Source organism: Manis javanica, chromosome 16 (assembly GCF_040802235.1).
Source record: "Manis javanica isolate MJ-LG chromosome 16, MJ_LKY, whole genome shotgun sequence".
Lineage (NCBI taxonomy): Eukaryota > Metazoa > Chordata > Mammalia > Pholidota > Manidae > Manis > Manis javanica.
In genome coordinates this window covers 69,865,111-69,887,969 of record NC_133171.1, presented here as the reverse complement: position 1 = coordinate 69,887,969, position 22,859 = coordinate 69,865,111, and the positions used below count along the sequence as shown (strand labels likewise).

The window sequence follows — 22,859 nt, the reverse complement described above, 5'->3', positions numbered from 1 at the left end:
CTTAAGGGATGTATCAAACATGCCTAATGTTTGGATCTTACCTAGATTTTCATTCAAATAGACAAACTGTCCAGGAAATTCTGAAAGTTAAGAATTTAAACAATGAAAATTTTAACAATGTCTGATATTTGATGATATCAAGAAATTATCATTTTAAATTATGATAATGGTATTCTTGGTATTCTGATACTTTTGTAGGAAACAACAATTCTTATCTTTTAGATACACTTACAGATGAAGTACGTCGTCTAAGATTTGCTTCATCAAATTATGGAAGAGAAGGAGTAGATGGGAATATATGTAAAACAATATTGTTCATATGATAAATTCTAAAGCTGATGATAGGTACATGATGTACATTATTTTGTCTACTTTTGTGATATTTCAGATTTCCCACTTTAAGTCTCCTCATGGCAACACATACACCAGCATAAGGCTAGTGTATTACAGGAATAAGCCTGCTTAGTGCATAGGTAATGATCAAGAGCTGGTTGTCCTACGTAAGGCAATCAAATCAAATACACTGTTACATGACCTTATTTAGAGTCCAAAGTAGTATGTCCAGACATAGGAAAAGCATCCTTTCAAAATAACCTTTCTAAAACAATTTTACATTACCTTATACTTCTTTTTTGACAGAGAATTCCTTTGCTGTGAAGGTTAAGAAAAATTTTTAAATGTTTCTTATTCCTTCAAAGAATATCAAAGCAGGATTCAACCTCAACCACTCTGGGCACTTCTGCAGCCAGAGCCAGCAGTCCTGACTGCCCTTTATGCTGTGGTGCCAGGCTCAGAATCATGGCCTATTATGACCTCACACAGTGGGTGCCATGGACACAAGCACTGCTCTTGCCCCCATCATGGATCACAGTTACACCCCACAGTCCAAGCACCATGCTTTGTCAGAGGCATTTTGAATGCACTGTTTACTTTAATCTTCATAATCATTTTACCTAGGAAGGTGGGTTTTACTGTCCCTATATTACCATTGAGGGAATCACAGGCCCAGTGAGGTTAAATCATTTCCTGAGGTACACTGGCAATAAATAAGGAACAGAAATGTGTGATTTGAACCCAGGACTGTCTCTCTCTAAAACCTGGGGTCTTAGCCACTACATGTACTTCACTGCTATTACAAAGACATTTTCATACTTGACACTATCACAATATTCAGGCATGAAAGCACAGTCAAGATGACGCTATGGCAGTGTTACCGAAACAACCAAAGCATATACTCCGTGTCTACATGTCAAAAAATTATCTATACTAAATCTTTTCAGTAATTCCCATTTTAAATATTAATTCTGAGGACAGAATCTTTGCTGAGATTTCAAATGAAGTCAGTAGGATCAGCAGTTGTACTAACTGCATTTTTACACCATAAAACTCTAAGAAGGAAGCCAGCAGAACAGCTTTATGTTCACCAGCATGGAGAGCTTTTGATTGAATTTCAAGATGGAAACACATACACCAGCATAAGGCTAGTGTATTACAGGAATAAGCCTGCTTAGTGCACAGGTAATAATCAAGAGCTGGTTGTCCTACGTAAGCCAATCAAATCAAATACACTGTTACATGACCTTATTTACAGTCCAAAGTAGTATGTCCAGACATAGGAAAAGCATCCTTTCAAAATAACCTTTCTAAAACAATTTTACATTACCTTATACTTCTTTTTTGACAGAGAATTCCTTTGCTGTGAAGGTTAAGAAAAATTTTTAAATGTTTCTTATTCCTTCAAAGAATATCAAAGCAGGATTCAACCTCAACCACTCTGGGCACTTCTGCAGCCAGAGCCAGCAGTCCTGACTGCCCTTTATGCTTGGTGCCAGGCTCAGAATCATGGCCTATTATGACCTCACACAGTGGGTGCCATGGACACAAGCACTGCTCTTGCCCCCATCATGGATGACAGTTACACCCCACAGTCCAAGCACCGTGCTTTGTCAGAGGCATTTTGAATGCACTGCTTACTTTAATCTTCATAATCATTTTACCTAGGAAGGTGGGTTTTACTGTCCCTATATTACCATTGAGGGAATCACAGGCCCAGTGAGGTTAAATCATTTCCTGAGGTACACTGGCAATAAATAAGGACCAGAAATGTGTGATTTGAACCCAGGACTGTCTCTCTCTAAAACCTGGGGTCTTAGCCACTACATGTACTTCACTGCTATTACAAAGACATTTTCATACTTGATACTGATCACAATATTCAGGCATGAAAGCACAGTCAAGATGACGCTATGGCAGGGTTACCGAAACAACCAATGCATATACTCCGTGTCTACATGTCAAAAAATTACCTATACTAAATCTTTTCAGTAATTCCCATTTTAAATATTAATTCTGAGGACAGAATTTTTGCTGAGATTTCAAATGAAGTCAGTAGGATCAGCAGTTGTACTAACTGCATTTTTACACCATAAAACTCTAAGAAGGAAGCCAGCAGAACAGCTTTATATTCACCAGCATGGGGAGCTTTTGATTGAATTTCAAGGGTTCAATCAACCGTTTTTTTAAATCCAGTTATAATATTTAAAGTTATATTTTACTCAGTTAGGAAAATATACCTGTGTCCAAAAAGGAACAGATTATGTTGATGCCCAAAATTCACCTGACAAATGACATCAATTACATTTTGCTTTTGGCATTTATAAATAAAACTTTCTAAGGGTGTTTCATGTAACCGGCTATCCTCTGACTCCAGGATTGCTTAAAATGAGAACTGGATTGTTAGGAAAATCTTAAGTTTGTATTAAAAGTTTAATTCACTGAACACTCAAAACAATTGTGGGTGACGAAAAAAGAAGGATTTTTCTCAGTAAACTTTTCCTTAGAAAAAGCAAATACAATTTATATCATTTGATTCCTATGCTTTTTCATCATTCAGAAATTATGCATGAAAAGGAATTTATTCTTTTTTTAATTTCTAAGACTAAGATAGTAAATGGTTCCTGAAAATAATCTTTGTTAAGATTTAAAAGAAACAGTATAAAGAGAAAAAACATGAATATGAAGATAGAGATGGTGACAGATCAAGCCTTTTATACCATTATAGTTCTTTCTACAGTTACTAATTTAAATCATTTCTATAAATACTATGGTGAGAGAGAAGAAAAAAAAAGGTTTATGTTTTTCAGACTGAATGAAATAATCATAGTAAATGAGTAAAATTCACTCTACACTGTAACACATACCAGTATACTATTAGGCTGTAATGCGTCGTCATAAAGACAGTTTCCGCTACTTAAGACACTTGAGGCACCTACTCTATACAGGCACATTCTCTACAGCGGTTAAGTTGGAGAGCGTCCTCTCCTCAAAGGACAAGCATCTCTAACTGGGACCTCAGACTCGGGTCACTCTGATTCAGGCGATCCCAGAACCTCACCTTGAGTATGTGATGAGTCTGAAAAAGGATGCAGAGGTCGGGACAGAAAGTTGTCTCAAATGTCCACTTAACAAAATAAAGATGGTCTGAGTTAGGGCCTGAGAATTAGAGCTAGAAAAGCAGGTAAATAATGAGGCCCTTTTCTTGGAGAGGACGGCCTACATGTGAGGGAGAGAAGCCCGACTGGAGACCAGGCAGGTCTGAAGTGGCCTCTCAGTAACATGGAAAAGGGAAAGAGTAGTAAAGTTTTCTTCCTGAATGAAGTTAAGATAGAAGATGGAGAAATACTTGAGGAAAATGGCAAATAAATTTATTGCTTTCAAGTATTTCAAGATTTAAAAAATTACCTCAGATGAATTGATTTTAGAATGTTTCCATTATTCAGAATTGTTTTAAGATTATGAAATTTTATTTAAATATGAGTTTCTATTTCAACACTCCTGTTACTCTTCATAAATGATACTCCAAAGTATAGCTGAACGTCTACGTCTCATGAGCACCTGGTCTGTGTTCACTGGGCCTTCTGGACACTGAGCTGTCTAAGTAACTGGACTTCCGGTCTCACTGACAGCCAGAGTCCCCTGTCCACTGGCCCGTGTTCAGGTCTTAATAGGACGTGTGCTCAAGTCTCACTTGTGCTTTTATATCATCGCTGTCTTTATGTTCCTTTTGTTGCTCCCATTTTTGTTTGAGTTTATATACTTCAGGATGGTTTAATGGGGGGGAAAGCAGTAAATAAGTAAATGAGGAAATCCAATTCACCAAAAGTCAGCTTTCACTGAATGATTTGCCAACTTACAGAGATTTTTTTTTTGCTGTTTTTTGTTCTTTAACTTTTAGTATCACCAAACCTTTGCTTCAAGTATTTCCTCACAGATCTGTAGGCAACTGTCAATTTCTCACATTAATATTTGGGATGCCTAGTACTTCCTGACTGATCAATGTTACATAAATGAATGAATGAACTTACATTTTTCAGAACTGGGAACTGTACCTATTCTAGGCCTTGCCTGAAATACCTGTGGTGAATGTTTTAAAACTGGATTAAGGTATCTGGTCTGACGGTTTTAGGTCTGTTAGTCATTCAGTGAATTAATCATTTACCAAATTATTTCTGGCTACACAATTTTCAGTAAATTTAACTATAGCTCAAATAAAACAAAGTTACCTTCATTTTTTAAAAAAACGACCTTTCTATTTGTAAGTGTACTTTCAGAATCCTTTATTTCCTGGTAATTAGTTTATAAAAAGACTTGGAATCATACCTAAAAGAGAATTGATCTTAAAGGCCTGCTAATAAATCTCTATATATTCTTCACATTGCAGATGAGGGAATTAAGGCCTAGAAAAGTAGGCTTCAGAGGGGATTCTGAGAAGACGGTGGAACAGAAAATCCCTGCGATCACCTCTTCTCATGTACACACCTAGGAAACTACATGCAATATGACCCACTCTGGAAATAACCTAAAGACAAAACAGAACTTCCATAGTTAATGACGAGAAGAGGCCACACTGAGAAGGGTAGAAGGGCAGAGCTGTGGTCAGCCCCATCTCCTGCCTGTCCCGTGGGGGGTGTGAGGCATGGGGGGGTGAGGGGATGAAGCCTACACTAGGGCCACCCCGGGGATGAGCCATCTGGCTTTGAGGATCAGTGTGCTTAACTCTGGGACAGCCAGAGGACTTGCGGAGGCCTGGCCTCTGTTCCTGGAGGGTGGGAGTGCTGATGACCCATCTGAGACCCAGCAGTTTGCAAAGCACCTAAATTATATGTGATTTATAAATTAACACTGGGATGTGTGTCAGAGGGATGGGATATCCTGGAGATGTATCCAGGGGAAGAGGGGCTGCGGGGGGCCATTTTTCTTGCCGTCCCTCAGCCTAGCTGGCCAGACACTTACAGGAGTCTGTTCTGACACTCTCTGTGGGACTCAGCAAAGGCCGTCCTAAGAGGGAAGTATACTGCAACACAGGCCTACCTCAGAAAAGAGGGACAATCCCATATAAACAGTCTAAACTCACAGTGAAACTAGAAAAAGAACAAATGAGGGCCAAAGTCAGCAGAAGGGGGGACATAAAATTAGAGCACAAATACATAAAATCGAGAAGGATAAAACAATAGAAAGAATCAATGGAAGTGGGAGCTGTTTCTTAGAGAAAATAAACAAAATAGATAAGTCCCTAGCCAGACTTAACAAGAAAAAAAGGAGTCTACACAAGTAAGCAGAATCAGAAATGATAAAGGAAGAATCACTATGGGCACCACAGAAATACAAAGAATGATGATAGAATACTATGAAAAAATATATGCTAACAAATTGGATAACCTAGAAGAAACAGACAACTTTCTAGAAAAATACAACTTTCCACGGCTGACTCAAGAAAAACAGAAAATCTGAACAGACCAATTACCAGGAATGAAACTGAACTGGTAATCAAAAAACTACCTAAAGAACAAAACCCCTGGATCAGATGCCTAAACTGCTTAATTTAATGAAACATTTAAAGAAGACCTAACACCCATCCTCCTTAGTTTTCCAAAAAGTAGAAGAGGAGGGAACACTTCCAAACTCATTCTGTGACACCAGCATCACTCTAATACCAAAACCAGGCAGAGACACCACAGAAAAAATTACACACCACTATCCCTGATGAACATAGATGCAAAAATACTCAACAAAATATTAGCAAACCGAATTCAAAACTATTTTCAAAAAGATCATCCACCATGATCAAGTAGCATTTATTCCAGGGATTCAAGGATGGTACAATATTAGAAAAAAATCCAGCAACAAAAAGGACAAAAACCACATGATCATCTCCATGGACATTGAAAAAGCATTCGACAAAATTCAACATCCATTCATGATACAAACTCTCAACAAAAAGGGTATAGCGGGCAAGTACCTCAACATAATAAAGGCCATATATGACAAACCCACGGCCAGCATCATACTTAACTGCGACAAGCTGAAAGTCTTTCCTTTTAAGATCGGGAACAAGACAAGAAGTCCCACTCTTCTCACTTTTATTCAACAGAGTTATGGAGGTCCTTGCCACAGCAATTAGACACCACAAAGAAATAAAGGGCATCCAGATTGGTAAGGGAGAAGTTGTTTGCAGATGACATGATATTGTACATAAAAAGCCCTAAATAATCCACTTCAAAACTGCTGGATCTAATATCTGCATTCAGCAAAGTTGCAGGATACAAAACTAATACACAGAAATCTCTTGCATTCCTATGCACTAACTATAAATGAGCAGAAATAGAAATCAGGAAAACAATTCCTTTCACATTTACATCAAAAAGAAGAAAATACCTAGGAATAAACCTAACCAAGAAGTAAAAGACATCTATTCTGAAACTACAAGATACTCATGAGAGAAATTAAAGAAGATACCAACAAATGGAAGGAAACACATCCTGTGCTCATGGATACGAAGAACTAATACTGTCAAAACGGCCATCTTGCCTAACGCAATCGACAGATTCAATGCAATCCCTATCAAAATACCAACAGCAGTCTTCAAATAGTTGTACAATTTGTATGGAACCATAGGGAACCCAAATAGTCAAAGCAATCCTGAGAACGAAGAATAAAGTGGAGGGTTGGGGGGATCATGCTCCCCGACTTCAAGCTCTACTACAAGGCCACAGTAATTAAGACAATTTGGTACTGGCACAAGAACAGACCCATAGACCAATGGAACAGACTAGAGAACCCAGATATTAACCCAAGCATATATGGTCAATTAATATAAAATTAAGGAGCCATGGATACACAATGGGGAAATGACAACCTTTTCAACAACTGGTGTTGGCAAAACTGGACAGCTACATGCAAGAGAATGAACCTGGATTGTTGTCTAATCCCACACACAAAAGCAAACTCAAAATGGATCAAAGGCCTGAATGTAAGTCATGAAACCATAAAACTCTTAAGAAGATCACATAGGCGAAAATCTCTTGAATATAAACATGAGCAATTTTTTCCTGAACTCACCTCCTCAAGCAAGGGAAACAAAATAAAAAATGAACAAATGGGACTACATCATATTAAAAAGCTTCTGTACAGCAAAGGATAGATACCATCAGCAGAACAAAAATGCATCCTACAGTATGGGAGAATATATTTGTAAATGACATATCCGACAAGGGGTGGAACATCCAAAATACATGACTCACACATCTCAACACCCAAAAAGCAAATAACCCTTTTAAAAAATAGGCGGAAGATATGAACAGACACTTCTCCAAAGAAGAAATTCAAATGGCAATCAGGCACATGAAAAGATGCTCCACATTGCTAATTATCAGGGAAATACACATTAAAACCACAGTAAGGTATTCACCATACCAGTTAGGGTGGCCAACATCAAAAGATTAGGAACAACAAATGCTGGCAAGGATGGGGAGAAAGAGGAACAGTCCTACACTGCTGGTGGGAATGTAAATTAATTCAACCATTGTGGAAAGTAGTATTGGAGGTTCCTCAAAACACTCAAAATAGAGATACCATGTAACCTGGGAATTCCACTCCTAGGAATTTACACAAAGAAAACAAATTCTCACATTCAAAAAGACATATGCAACTCCTGCCCCCATGTTTATTGCAGCACTATTTACAATAGCCAAGAAATGGAAGCAAACTAAGTGCCCATTAGTAGATGAATGGATAAAGAAGAGGTGGTACATATACACAATAGAATACTATTCAACCATAAGAAAGAAGCAAATCCCACCATTTGCAACAACACGATGGAGCTAGAGGGTATTATGCTCAGTGACATAAGTCAGGTCGAGAAAGACAAGTACCAAATGATTTCACTCATCTGTGCAGTGTTAACAACCAAGCAAAAATTGAAGGAACATAACAGCAGCAGACTCACAGAACCCAAGACTGGACTAATAGTTACCAAAGGGAAAGGGACTGGTGAGAGTGGGTGGGAAGGTAGGGAGAAGGGGAATAATGGGCATTATGATTAGTACCCATAACACAGTCGGGGAAACGAGGAAGGCAGTATAGCACAGAGAAGAGAAGTAGTGACTCTACAGCATCTTAGTACGCTGATGGACAGTGACTGTAAGGTGGTATGTGGTGGGGATGTGATAATGGGGGGAATCTAGTAAGCACAATGTTGCTCATGTGATTGTATATTAATGATACCAAATTAAAATAAATATTTCATGAAAGAATAAATGAATGAAAAAAAAGACAGAGAACACTTCCTCTACAAGAGATTCCGGTAATTGGAGAGCTTCACTGGAGAATTCTACCTAACTCTTAACGAATTAATGTCAATCTTTCTCAAAATCTTCCAAAAAACAGAGTACTTCCAAGCTCATGCTATGAGGCCACCATTACCCTGGTATCAATCCAGATTAGGATGTCATGAAAAAACACAACTGCAGACCAATATTCTTATTGAAAATAGATGCAAAATTCTTACTATGCTGATGCACAGCACCTGTAATGGGGTTTGTGTTGTGGACTTGATAATAAGGGGGAATGTAGTAACCACACTGTTGCTCATGTGAAACATTCATAAGACTATATATCAATGATACCTTAATAAAAAATAATAATAAAAAAATAGATGAGCATTTTCTAAAAATATTAGGTAACCAAATTCAAGGTCACATTAAATGATTTCCCACATGACCAGCTGACACTTATCCCAAGAAGGCAAGGATGGTTCAATATGCAAATCATATGAGATTAGTAGAAGTAAATGAAAAAAATCACATCATCTCAGTAGAGTCAGAATAAGCATGCTACAAAATACAATATACTTTCACCACAAAAACCTGCAAGAAACAGCAGAGAAGGAACAACCTCAGCATGATAATGTCCCTATACAACAAACCTACAGTAAACATTATACTCAGCAGTGAAACATTGAAAGCTTCCCCTCTAAGGCCAAGAAGACAAGGACTCTTGAGCCTACACATAATGATGTTGGAGAACTTTGGACTTTAACCCGAAGACAAGGACTCTTGAGCCTACACATAATGATGTTGGAGAACTTTGGACTTTAACCCAACTGAGGTCATAAAAATGACAGAAAGTCTATGGACCAGAATGCAGACATATTTTTCTCATAGTTGATGCACTTGCTGATATTTAAAGCTGGTCTGCAGGTGAGAATTATCAACAATTTTAATTTCCTAATGTGGGTCATGTAGTATTTCTGTGGTAAATTGTGCCTCTAATTGGAAAAATACAGTGGACAATTTTCTATGATGGTGCAAATATAGTGGTGCAGTGACCACTGGAAAATCTGAATGAAGGAATATCAGGGATATTGCAGGTTTTCTGTAAGTCTGAAATTATCTGAAAACACTCTTCTAAATGACTGTGTTCATACTATGCCATTAAGTCGATCTGACTGCAAAATGTTACAGATGAAGAGCTTGATTTACCAGAGATGAACCAAGTTGTAAAGCTAAAGCTAATCAACCTTGTAAGAAACTGAACATTTAGAAGGCAGTACATGAGTATTGTATTAATGTTACTGTACCTACAGTGTGAAGGATAATTTGTGGAGCCTGGGGAAACACTGCGAACTTTAAGCCCCTTTTTCTATCATGATGCCTTTCCTTACCTGGCTACTATGAAAATTCTCTAATCCTTGCCACAGGGCACAGGACAGGGACAAGGGCATTCCCTCTTACCGCCACTCCCCCCATTAAGGCCCATGGTGCCCCTGAACTACTGCATCCAGTCCTCTCCACGAGGCTGACGGAGGGCGGAAGCTGGGGTCTCAGCTGTCATTTTGCTTCTTGCGTGGTACTGCTCTGAGTCTGTCCCTGCAGGTATGACCCAGCAACATGAAGAGAGGGGACTAGAGAGAGAGAGAATCACCACTCCGGCTCTGCTGGGGTGGGATTCTCTTAGGACAAATTACCGGGTAAGCGGCAGGAAGGAGCAACGTGACCTTGCGGGGAATTTATGGTGCAGAGGTATGTGGGCTATGTGATGAAGAGACCATCCCCTGTGCTGCCGTAGGGGACTACATGTTATTGGTGCACTGTGACACAGGTTAACATGACTCAAACGTTAATATATGGAATATCAAAGGAGAATATACACTGTGCTGAATCCAAATCTTGATACAAAATATTATTAAATTGTATGAAAATTAGCACTGTGGAATTGAGAGACTAGAAATAAATTTTAGGTGTCTCCTGACAATTTTAAGACTCTCCTGAAAACTGACAATTTAATCAATCAGCATGATTATTAGTTCACTCGTTTTTAAAAACACAATGAGAGGATATAAATTTGGAAGTATGTTGTATGAATGTAAAACTTTAATAAAGCACATGGATATACTTTATGAATTTGAAAATCAAAAACAGTAAATTGAAAATATTTCTGGCTTTAGTACAAATATGTGCACTTGAAATATTACATTGTGAGATATAATACATACACTCTTTAAATATTTAAGAGAATTTCAATTATTCCAATGTCATAGAAAATTAACCATTATGAGAATTAATAGAAGCATCGGTAAAAAGCATCTGAATTCCATGGTCAGATACTGTCCACAATTCCAGCAGACAATCCCCTGAATGTACACCTACTTCCCCTGTGTGTGAATCTGTGTCAGGCTTCCTCCATGAAAACAATTCAGAAGAAGTAAAACCTACAGCATGCTATTTTACATGCCTTGTAAAATAAAAATTTTTGACAATAGTAATGAGAAAGTAAAACAAAACCCGTTAATAGTCCAGAAAATTTCAGATTCCTTAAGTAATTAAGAAAACTTCCTCAGGAGTTGTAACACATAAAATACATAGTGCTAAACTCAGAAGCACGCTGGCACAGATAGACTCTCAAATTTAATGCAATTGATCATGATGAGATGATCATATGAATCATAAGCAAATGGTTAAAAAACAGCTCTAGTGAAAAACCAGGACAATATGTAATTCCTCATGCTTATTAGAATGCCTGTCGTCTAGCTAACCAAGAAAGAACATTAGGTAGAAAGTATATTAGAGGAATGTAAAGCTAAAGCAAGGTTTATGTACATTTTTTTCTGAAGCTCAAAATAGACCAAAAAAGTAAAGGAATGAGCATGCTAAAAAGAAACTTGAATTTTCCATTATTACAAGAAGGAAGCACATAAAAAAAGGAAGGAGATTAGAAACATCTCACTATTATCTCAGAAATCAAGATACACAAAAGTGAAGTACCTTCAGATTTTCTACTTGGAACCTGAGAAAATCTGTTTTCCATAAATGCATCTCATTTGGAAAAAGCAGCCAATGTTTTGGCTCTTAAGCGTTGCAGTGATTTCAGTCCTAAAGATGTTTTGTACCTGTGCAGGCATTCCCTGTCTAATAAAGGCCCTCAGACATCTCATTGATACAGAAGACTGGGTCCATCAATTATGACCCACAGTATGAGAATCAGAATGTGTACGTTCAGATTAAAGAAAATGGGAGTTTGCAAACCAAGATAAAGCAAACTAAAATGGCCCAGGACTCTGATTTCCCCCTCAAGGCCACAGACAGACTCTTGACTCATGTATCCTTGACTTGTTTTACAGGAATTTAGGCTCCACCAGATGAGCCACCTCCTGACAATGAGGAGCACGTGGACTCTAGCCTTGGTGAAGCCAGAAGGCTGACAGCTAACACTCATCAAACAGTCCCCTGTCACCTCATCACAGACCCGTCAGAACAATGCCACAAGCTCATCACACATCCTGCAACCCTTTCCCATAACCTTTATAAGCCCTTGTTTAGAAGCCAATAGTGAGTGCAGAGCTTTAAGCTTTAGCTATCCATTCTCCTTGCTTGGGGAACGCCCACCTTCTTACGCAATGTCAAAAAAAACCACATCTCAAAGTCAGGGATTGGTTTCACTGCTCAGGTCAGTGTTTGGCTTTGCTGTATGTTGGCTGAGTGGAAACAGGTTTGTTTCATTTGGTAACAACTTCACCTTAGATGGTTTTAAGCAGCATGCAGTAAGTGGCATGAAGAGAAAAGACATCATCATATTTTGATCTTCCAAACCTGATTCATGAAATCTGCTCACTCTAATCATGTATCAAAATAGATAGATGTTCCCTTGGTTAATTTATGCATGTTTTAACAAATACATTCACACAGAGGTCTGGCAAAGAACATATTAGTAGATGAAGATAATTTTTAAAAATTATGTTCAACACTAATTCAGGAGAAATCATCAAGCACAATGATAATCCAGTTTGAAAATGACAAGCTACAAGGGATATTAACATACTGATAAGTTAGCTTTTTGAAAGCTAGGGACATTAAAGCATACTAAATTCTGGTTTGGCATCAATAAAGTAGTAGAACTCAAAATAATGTTCTGAATTTTAATGTACTTAAACTTCCACTTTTCCGTGGATCTCAATCACTTTAATGTTGGAAAAGTAACAATACAGGTGAGTGAAGGGACTTGCTAGGGTGTGACTTTTTTCTCTTTGCCTCAGGTTGCAGGGAAGACAGGCTGGTCCCATTTCTTTATATGAATTTTATGACTGTGTATATGATGCTGAAGTGGGATTTCTCTACAGAAACAATCCTGAATCAAAATGATACAGAACAATATAAAGTTAATCCTTAGAAACCCTCAGTGAATGAGGAACATTGCACATTAATTATTGCAGGGTCCGATCTTTAAAGATGATTCACAGAAGGGCACAAAGCTCTAAGAGCTGGCTCATTCCTCACTTGATCTGTTTCCATAAAGCATTTTAAATTCACAAAATATTCTTCTTTCTGGGCACACACTATGCCCCAGACCTTGGAGGTATTATATAATCTAATTCTGGTCTTTCGTAACAGTTTTTTTGTATAGATAAAATCAGTCCTATTTACCTTTCTAAGAAATTTTATGCAACACACGTAAAAAAAATGTTACAATACTATGTGAGAATTTAATAAAGAAAAGCATTTAGGTATATGATAGAAAATGGCAGGTTCTGTACTCACTCCTTACAGAAACATCCAGAAGAAATCATGGCAAAGCCCCATCTGCAGGTGTCAGGACCCCACGCAGGACGCATTTTCCTCCTGGTGGACTGCGCTCCAAGTCATCCCAAAGTTGCAGCCCAGCCTCCTGGGTCCTGCAGATACAAAAGCTCAAGTCTTCACTCTAGCAAACGTACCAGAGTGCACAGGAGGAGCACACGTGCTCAATGCGTGCCAGAAAAGGCAGGTTCAGCATCCCATAGCTCAAACATAGCCACTACTGATGGTTGGGCCCCTTGTTAGAAGTCCTGGTAAAGGGCTCAAATCCAATACATAATTATTCAGTGAAAATACATGGTTAAGTTCAAACAGAAATGGAGCCTGATGTTCTTTCTGTGCCCAGATGGGATTTTACACATATACCATAAACTTAAGATCAAAGTGAACATAAAAATTTCTGATTTTCAGTCAACCATTAACATGATTGGAATATGTAAGAAACAGTATCATTTATATACACCAAAACTAAAAAATGCAAAAATACAAATGCTCAAATATAAATGCAACAAAATACTTGTAGATCTCTGGGGAAAAACATGTGAAACATTTTTGACAGCAATGAAAGAAAAAAACAAAACAACTGAGATATACTGTCCATGATCAAAATTCCATTACTAAGATGTCCATTTTCCTCAAATGGACTTAGAGACCCCAAGTAATCCCAACAATAACCTTACCACACTATATTGCAGGAATTGACAACTCATTTGAATACCTGTTCATCTATATAATGATAAAGAAAAAGGTGAACTCGAATGTTAAAATTTCAAGCTACAATAATCAAAGGAACATATTTAAAATGAATACACACAGGGACTCTCTTGTCCCCTCCTGGTGTGAGCCAGGAGCTCTGTCCTTTTACTTTATCTCTAAATAAAAGCCTGTACCTTGCTCTCCTACCTTGAGTGTTTATGAAGCTCATTCTTCGGCTTTGTGAACAGAACCCCGGCATCAGAATGACCCAAAACAAGTCTCCTAACCACAAAAGCACTGACACCACCTTCTCTGCCCTGATAGAAACCACTGAAGAAACAGAACTTGACAGCCCTTGACTGAGACTTCATGGTAACTGTCCAAAGCAGCAGTTTCATCCTAATGGATCCAGAAGATGACTGAGAAATTAGATTTTGCCTTGCTATTAAAAAATCATCAAACTAACTACCAAACTTCTAGAAAAAAAATAACAGAACACGTCTTTTTAGTTGCCCTGTTTGTTATCTGTGCTCCAACAACAAGGATCCTCCTGGCTACAAGTGGATAACAGACTTGCCAAGCATGTAACTCCAATTTCAGGAAGCAAGCAACTTACATATTAGATAGTTATAAAACTGCACTAGATTAAGTGGACAAATTGCTTTTCCATTCTACAGTATTACCTGATCTGTAAACCTGTCCTCATTAGCCTGAATATTTTCAAACACCTAAAACTCAACTAGTTCGAATCATCTGCTTTACCAGTCAAAACCAAACGTGTGCTTGACCCCTCCATTTAAAAAACCCAGCTGTCTTGATGTTGATGTCTAGAACAAACACCTACCAGAGGTTTCCCCAGGTCATTCACCCTTCTACTGGGCAAGTGTGTTTAGATGAAACCTTCTGATTTAAATGTCAAGCCACACTATCAACTGCATTTCTTTTCTCCTGATGAATAAAATAAAAATAAATACATAAATACACACAAATAAATGAGATTGAACCTCGCCAAAGAAATGAAAGCACTTCCACACAGAAAACAGGGCCTTTAGAGTTTATTCTTCCATTTTCTTATTTAGAGTTCACCACCATCAACAAATGGAGACGAGGCAAAAGGACAGCCATGTGTAAATGAACAGACAACTCAGGTCAGAAATGAAAGTGACAACTGACACAACAGAAACACAAAGGACTACAAGAAGCTGTTATAAAAACCTCCTGGAAATGCACAATATTCCAAAACTGAACCAGACAGAAGAAATAGAAAATCTCTACTGACAGATTGACAGTAATGAACTGCACTGATAATCAAAACAAAAAAAACAAAAAAAAAACAATCCTTACAAAGTCAAGGAACAGATGGTTTTCAAAATTACTTCCACCAAAGATTTAAAGTACAGTTAATATTTACCTTTCTGAAATCACTTCTAAACCTTGAAAAGGAAGGAAAACTTCACACCTTTTTATTAGATCAGCATCACCCCAATACCAAATCCAACAAAAACAGTACAAAAAAGGAACACTAAGACACCACCATCCTTGGTGAACACATTTGTGAAAATCCTCAAAAAAATTACCAGCAAACTGAATTAAAAAATACATTACCAAATTCATTAACCAAGAAGAAGTAGATTTATTCCAGGGATGCAAAGAGGGTGAAATATCTGCAAATCAATGTGACACATCCCATTAACAAAAGGAAGGATAAAAACTATCGTCATCACAATAGGTCCTAAAAAGGATCACAAAACCCAACATGCTTTTATGCTAAAAACTCAACAAAGTGTGCATAGAGGGAACATACATCAACATAACAGAGGCCATATATGACAAACTCACAGCTGCCATCACACTGAATTGCAAAAAGCTGAAAGCTTTTCCTCTAAGGTCAGAAACAAGACAAGAATGCCCACTGTCACCACTTTTATTAAACATAGTCCTCAAAGTCCCAGCCATGGCAACCAGACAAGTAAAAGGCATACAAGTTGGTAAGGAAGAAGTCAAATTTCCCCTACTTACAGGTGACATGATACTGCATAGAGAAAACCCTACAAACTGCATCAAAAACTACTAGAATTAATAAATGAACTCAGTAAAAGTCACAGCAAACAAAACCAATGTGCAAAAATCTGCCACATTTACACAGACAAATGAACTACCAGGAAGAGATTTAAGAAAGAATCCCATTTATGACTGCCTCAAAAAGGATAAAATCACTGGGAATAAAATTCAACCAAGGCAGATAAAGTCCTGTACTCTCAAAACTAAGACACTGATGAAAGAAACTGAGGAAGACACAAATAAATGCAAGGCTATCCCATGCTTCTAGATAGGATGAATGAATATTGTTAAAATGGCCATATCATCCAAAGCAACCTATAGATTCAATGCAATCCCTATCAAAAAACCAATGGCATTTTTCACTCAAGTAGAGGAAAAGATCCTAAAATTTATATGCAACCTCAAAAGACCCTGAAGAGTCAAAGAAATCTTGACAATGAAGAACAATGCTGGGGGTAAAGAGCTATACTACAAAGCTGCAGTGAATTAAACAGTATGCTACTGACACAAGAATATATGAATCAGTGGAACTGAACAGATAACTAAGAAATAAACCCACACGTATATGGTCAGTTAAAATATGACAAAAGAGGCAAGAATATACAATGGGGAAAAGACAGTCTCTTCAATAAATGGTGCTGGGAAAACCAGACACCTACATGCAGGAGAATGGTATTGCATCACTCTAACATCATGCACAAACCTTAATTCAAAATGGATTAAATACCTAAAGGCATGAAAGCACAAAGCTTTTTAAAGAAAAGATGGGCATGAATCTCTTGAAAATCAGCAAGAGTAAATTTTTTCTCGACACACCTCCCCAGGCAAAGGAAACAAAAGAAAGAATAAACAAGAGGAGGCTCATCGATCTAAAACGTTTCTGTATAGGAAAGGACAACATCAACAAAATGAAAAGGCAACGTACTGTAAGGAAAAACATATCTGAAAGTGATATATCTGATAAGGGGCGGATATCCAATATATATTGGATAAATATACCACAAAACAAAGAACCCATTAAAATATGGGCAGAGAACCTGAACAGACATTTTTCCAAAGAGGGCATACAGATGGTTTACAGTCACATGAAAAGATGCTCCACATCACTTCACTAATCATCAGGCAAATGCAAATTAAAACCACGAGGGGACTCACTCAAGATGGAGACGTGAGTAGGGCGGCAGAAGTATCCTCCCAAAACCATAAAGATTTTGAAAATACACCAAATGCAACTACTCCTAAAAGAGAGACCAGAAGATACAGTACAACAGCCAGGCTACATCTACATGTGCGGCACCGTAGCACCTCACGAAGGGGGTAAGATACAAACCAGGGCCCGGTGGGACCCGAGTGCGCCCCTCACCCAGCTCCTTGGCGGGAGGAGAGGAGGCGGAGCGGGGAGGGAGAGGGAGCCCAGGTTTCCTAAATACCCAGGCCCAGACATCCACACTGGGAGCGGAGACACACAGTGCGTGGTGTGCTGGACACTAGGGAAACAGAACAGTAAAACCTGCGAGTGGGTGAGTGCAGCTGGCGCCCCTGGGACAAAAGAAAAGCAAGTGCTTTTTGAAAGTCTGTAAGGGACAGGGGCCTCACAGCTGGACAGAAGCGTCCCGGCATGCTCAGCACAGCAGCTGGGAATCACGGGGAACTCTGGGCACCCTAATCCCCTGGGTGGCAGCAGGACTTAAGAGTCCCCTCAGGGCAATAAACAGCCTCCGGCCCGTTCCCCCTCCGGTGAAGCTCTGCCATAGTGGAGCAGCAACCTGAGGCCGGCTACACCGAGAGCAGCCGCTCGGGCCAGACTTAGAGGCCACATCTGCGTGCAGCTGCCCGGCACAAGCCACTAGGGGTCGCTGTTCTCACAGGACAGGAAGGCCACAAACTAGCAAGACGGGATGTTCTCCCAGCTGATACACGCACCAACTCCCCAAAACTACCTCTATGGCAATGAAGTCAGAAGAATTTGATCCAGACCAGACTAACAGAGACAAAACCTGAGAAGGCGCTTGGGGAGATAGATCTAACCAATCTTCCTGAAAAAGAATTCAAAATAAAGGTCATAACCATGCTGATGGAGCTACAGAGAAAAATGCAAGAGCTAACAGACAAAGTAGGGAGGGAGACTACAAAAATGAAACAACCTCTGGAAAGATGTGAAAACAGAATGGATGAGATGCAAAAGGCCATTGATGAAATAGAAACCACAGAACAAGAATGCATAGAAGCTGGCACAGAGAGAGATAAAAGGATCTCCAGGAATGAAACAATATTAAGAGAAGTATTTTACCAATCCAAAAGGAACAATATCCACATTATAGGGGTACCAGAAGAAGAGAGAGAAAAAGGGATAGAAAGTGTATTTGAAGAAGTAATTGCTGAAAACTTCCCCCAACTTGAAGGTAATTGGGGGGGTGGGAATGATTGATCAGACCATGGAAGTACACAGTCCTCCCAAAACAGGGGACCCAAGGACAACACCACCAAGACACATAATAAATAAAACTGAAAAGATCAAGGACAAGGAGAGAGTTTCAAAGGCAGCTAGACAAGGACAAAGGGCACCTACAAAGGAAATCCCAACAGGCTATCCTCAGACTTTTCAACAGAAACCTTACAGGCGAGAAGAGAATGGCATAATATATTTAATACAATGAAACAGAAGGGCCTTGAACCAAGATTACTGTATTCAGCACGATTATCATTTAAATATGAAGGAGGGAGTAAACAATTCCCAGACAAGTAGAAGTTGAGGGAATTTGCCTCCCACAAACCACCTCTACAGGGTATTTTAGAGGGACTGCTCAAGATGGCAGCACTCCTAAGGCTAAACAGATATCACCAGAGAAAATAGAATCACAGCAAAGAAAGCAGACCAACCAAATACAAACTAAGTGAAAAAATAAAATCAACTACCCACAAAAGCAGTCAAAGGAAACACAAAGGGGCACAGAATAAAAAACGCAATATATAAAGAATGGTGGGAGAGGAATAACAAGGGAGAGAAATAAAGAATCACCAGAGAGTGTTCATAACATCTCAATAAGTGAGTTAAGATAGACAGTAAGATACTAAAGAACCTAACCTTGAACCTTTGGTAACCATGAATCTAAAGCCTGCAATGGCAGTAAGTACGTATCTTAAAACAATCACCCTAAATGTAAATGGACCGAATGCACCAATCAAAAGACAGAGTAATACAATGGATAAAAAAAAAAGCAAGACTCATCTATATGCTACTTAAAAGAGACATACATCAAACCCATAGACATACAGACTAAAAGTCAAGGGATGGAAAAACATATTCTATCCAAACAGGGAGAAAAAAGCAGGTGTTGCAGTACTAGTATCAGACAAAATAGACATCAAACAAAGAAACAAGAGATAAAGAAGGACATTACATAATGATAAAGGGGTCAGTCCAACAAGAGGATATAACCATTATAAATATACATGCACCCAATACAAGAGCACCAGCATACGTGAAACAAATAGTAACAGAGCTAAAGGAGGAAATGGAATGCAATGCATACATTTTAGGAGACTTCAACACACCACTCACTCCAAAGGATAGATACACCGGACAGAAAATGAGTAAGGACACGGAGGCACTAAACAACACACTAGAACAGATGGACCTAATAGACATCTACAGAACTCTACATCCAAAAGCAACAGGATACACATTCTTCTCAAGGGCACATGGAACATTCTCCAGAATAGACCACATACCAGGCCACAAAAAGAGCCTCAGTAAATTCCAAAAGATTGAAATCCTCCCAACCAATTTTTCAGACCACAAAGGCAGAAAACTAGAAATAAACTGTACAAAGAAAGCAAAAAGGCTGACACACACATGGAGGCTTAACAACACGCTCTTAAATAATCAATGGATCAATGACCAAATCAAAATGTTACAATTATTGAAATTGGAAAAAGAAGAACAAATGAGGCCTAAGGTCAGCAGAAGGAGGGACATAATAAAGATCAGAGAATAAATAAAATTGAGAGGAATAAAACAATAGCAAAAATCAATGAAACCAATAGCTGGTTCTTCGAGAAAATAAACAAAATAGATAAGCCTCTAGAGCCAGACTTATTAAGAGGAAAAGAGAGTCAACACAAATCAACAGAATCAGAAACGAGAAAGGAGAAATCACGACGGACCCCACAGAAATAACAAAGAATTATTAGAGAGTACTATGAACACCTATATGCTAACAAGCTGGGAAACCTAGGAGAAATGGACAACTTCCTAGAAAAATACAACCTTCCAAGACTGACCCAAAAACAGAAAATCTAAACAAACCAATTACCAGCAATGAAATTGAAGCGGTAATCAAAACACTACCAAAGAACAAAACCCCCGGACCAGATGGATTTCTCTCGGAATATTATCAGACACACAAGGAAGACATAATACCCATTCTCCTTAAAGTTTTCCAAAAAATAGAAGAGGAGGGAATACTCCCAAACTCATTCTATGAAGCCAACATCACCCTAATCCCAAAACCAGGCAAAGACCCCACCAAAAAAGAAAACTACAGACCAATATCCCTGATGAACGTAGATGCAAAAACACTCAACAAAATATTAGCAAACTGAATTCAAAAATACATCAAGAGGATCATACACCATGACCAAGTGGGATTTATCCCAGGGACGCAAGGGTGGTACAACATTCAAAAATCCATCATCATCCACCACATCAACAAAAAAGAAGGACAAAAAGCACAATATCATCTCCATACATGCTGAAAAAGCATTCGACAGAAGTCAACATCCATTCATGATAAAAACTCTCAAAATGGGAATAGAGGGCAAGTACCTCAACATAATAAAGGCCATATATGACAAACCCACAGCTAACATCATACTGAACAGCGAGAAGCTGAAAGCTTTTCCTCTGAGATCGGGAACAAGACAGGGATGCTCACTCTTTCCACTGTTATTCAACATAGTACTGGAGGTCCTACCCACAGCAATTAGACAAAACAAAGAAATACAAGGAATCCAGATTGGTAAAGAAGAAGTCAATCTGTCATTATTTGCGGATGACATGATATTGTACATAAAAAACCCTAAAGACTCCACTCCAAAACTACTAGAACTAATACTGGAATTCAGCAAAGTTGCAGGATACAAAATTAACACACACAAATCTGTGGCTTTCCTATACAACAACAATGAACTAACAGAAAGAGAAATCAGAAGAACAATTCCATTCACAATTGCATCAAAAAGAACAAAATACCTAGGAATAAACCTAACTAAGGAAATGAAAGACCTATAGCCTGAAAACTATAAGACACTCTTAAGAGAAATTAAAGAGGACACTAGCAAATGGAAACTCATCCCATGCTCTTGGCTAGGAGAAATTAATATCGTCAAAATGGCTGTCCTGCCTAAAGCAATATACAGATTTGATGCAATCCCTATCAAATTACCAACAACATTCTTCAATGAACTGGAACAAATAGTTCAAAAATTCATATGGAAACACCAAAGACCCCTAATAGCCAAAGCAATCCTGAGAAGGAAGAATAAAGTAGGGGTGATCTCGCTCCCCAACTGCAAACTCTACTATACAAAGCCACAGTAATCAAGACAATTTGGTACTGGCACAAGAACAGAGCCACAGACCAGTGGAACAGAATACAGACTCCAGACATTAACCCAAACATACATGATCAATTAATATAGGATGAAGGAGCCATGGACATAACAATGGGGAAAATGACAGTCTCTTCAACAGATGGTGCTGGCAAAACTGGACAGCTACATGTAAGAGAATGAAACTGGATCACTGTTTAACCCCATACACAAAAGTAAATTTGAAATGGATCAAAGACCTGAATGTAAGTCATGAAACCATAAAACTCCTAGAAAAAAACACAGGCAAAAATCTCTTGGACATAAACATGAGCGACTTCTTCATGAACATAACTCCCCGGGTAAGGGAAACAAAAGCAAAAATGAACAAGTGGGACTATATCAACTGAAAAGCTTCTGTACAGCAAAGGACACCATCAATAAAACAAAAAGGCACCCTACAGTATGGGAGAATATATTCATAACAACATGTTCTGTAAAGGGTTGACATCCAAAATACATAAAGATCTCATGCACCTCAACAAACAAAAAGCAAACAATCCAATTAAAAAATGGGCAGAGGAGCTGAATAGACAGTTCTCTGAAGAAGAAATCCAGATGGCTAACAGGCACATGAAAAGATACTACACATCGCTAATGATCAGAGAAATGCAAAATAAAACCACAAGGAGATATCACTTCACACCAGTAAGCATCGCCATCATTGAAAAGACAAACAACAACAAACGTTGGCAAGGTTGTGGAGAATGTAAGAGGATCATACACCATGACCAAGTGGGGTTCATCCCAGGGATGCAAGGGTGGTACAACATTCAAAAATCCATCAACATCATCCACCACATCAACAAGAAGAATGCAAGGCTGGTGGGAATGTAAATTAGTTCAACCATTGTGGAAAGCAGTATGGAGGTTGCTCAGAATTCTCAAAATAGAAATACCATTTGACCCAGAATTCCACTTCTAGGAATTTACCCTAAGAATGCAGCACTCCAGTTTGAAAAAGACAGATGCACCCCTATGTTTATCGCTGCACTATTTACAATAGCCAAGATATGAAAGCAACCTAAATGTCCATCAGTAGAT

General features: G+C 38.5%; 1 protein-coding gene across 1 annotated transcript in view; it reads right to left on the bottom strand.

The window, feature by feature from the left end:
- The window catches only part of LOC140846734 (bromodomain adjacent to zinc finger domain protein 2B-like), a 118,295-nt gene that overhangs the window by 72,001 nt on the left and 23,435 nt on the right, over positions 1-22,859 (bottom strand). Inside the window, exon 4 of the mRNA XM_073224324.1 lies at positions 13,371-13,504. The gene's annotated coding sequence lies outside the window, so the exon portion shown is untranslated. The remainder of the gene's footprint in view (positions 1-13,370; positions 13,505-22,859) is intronic.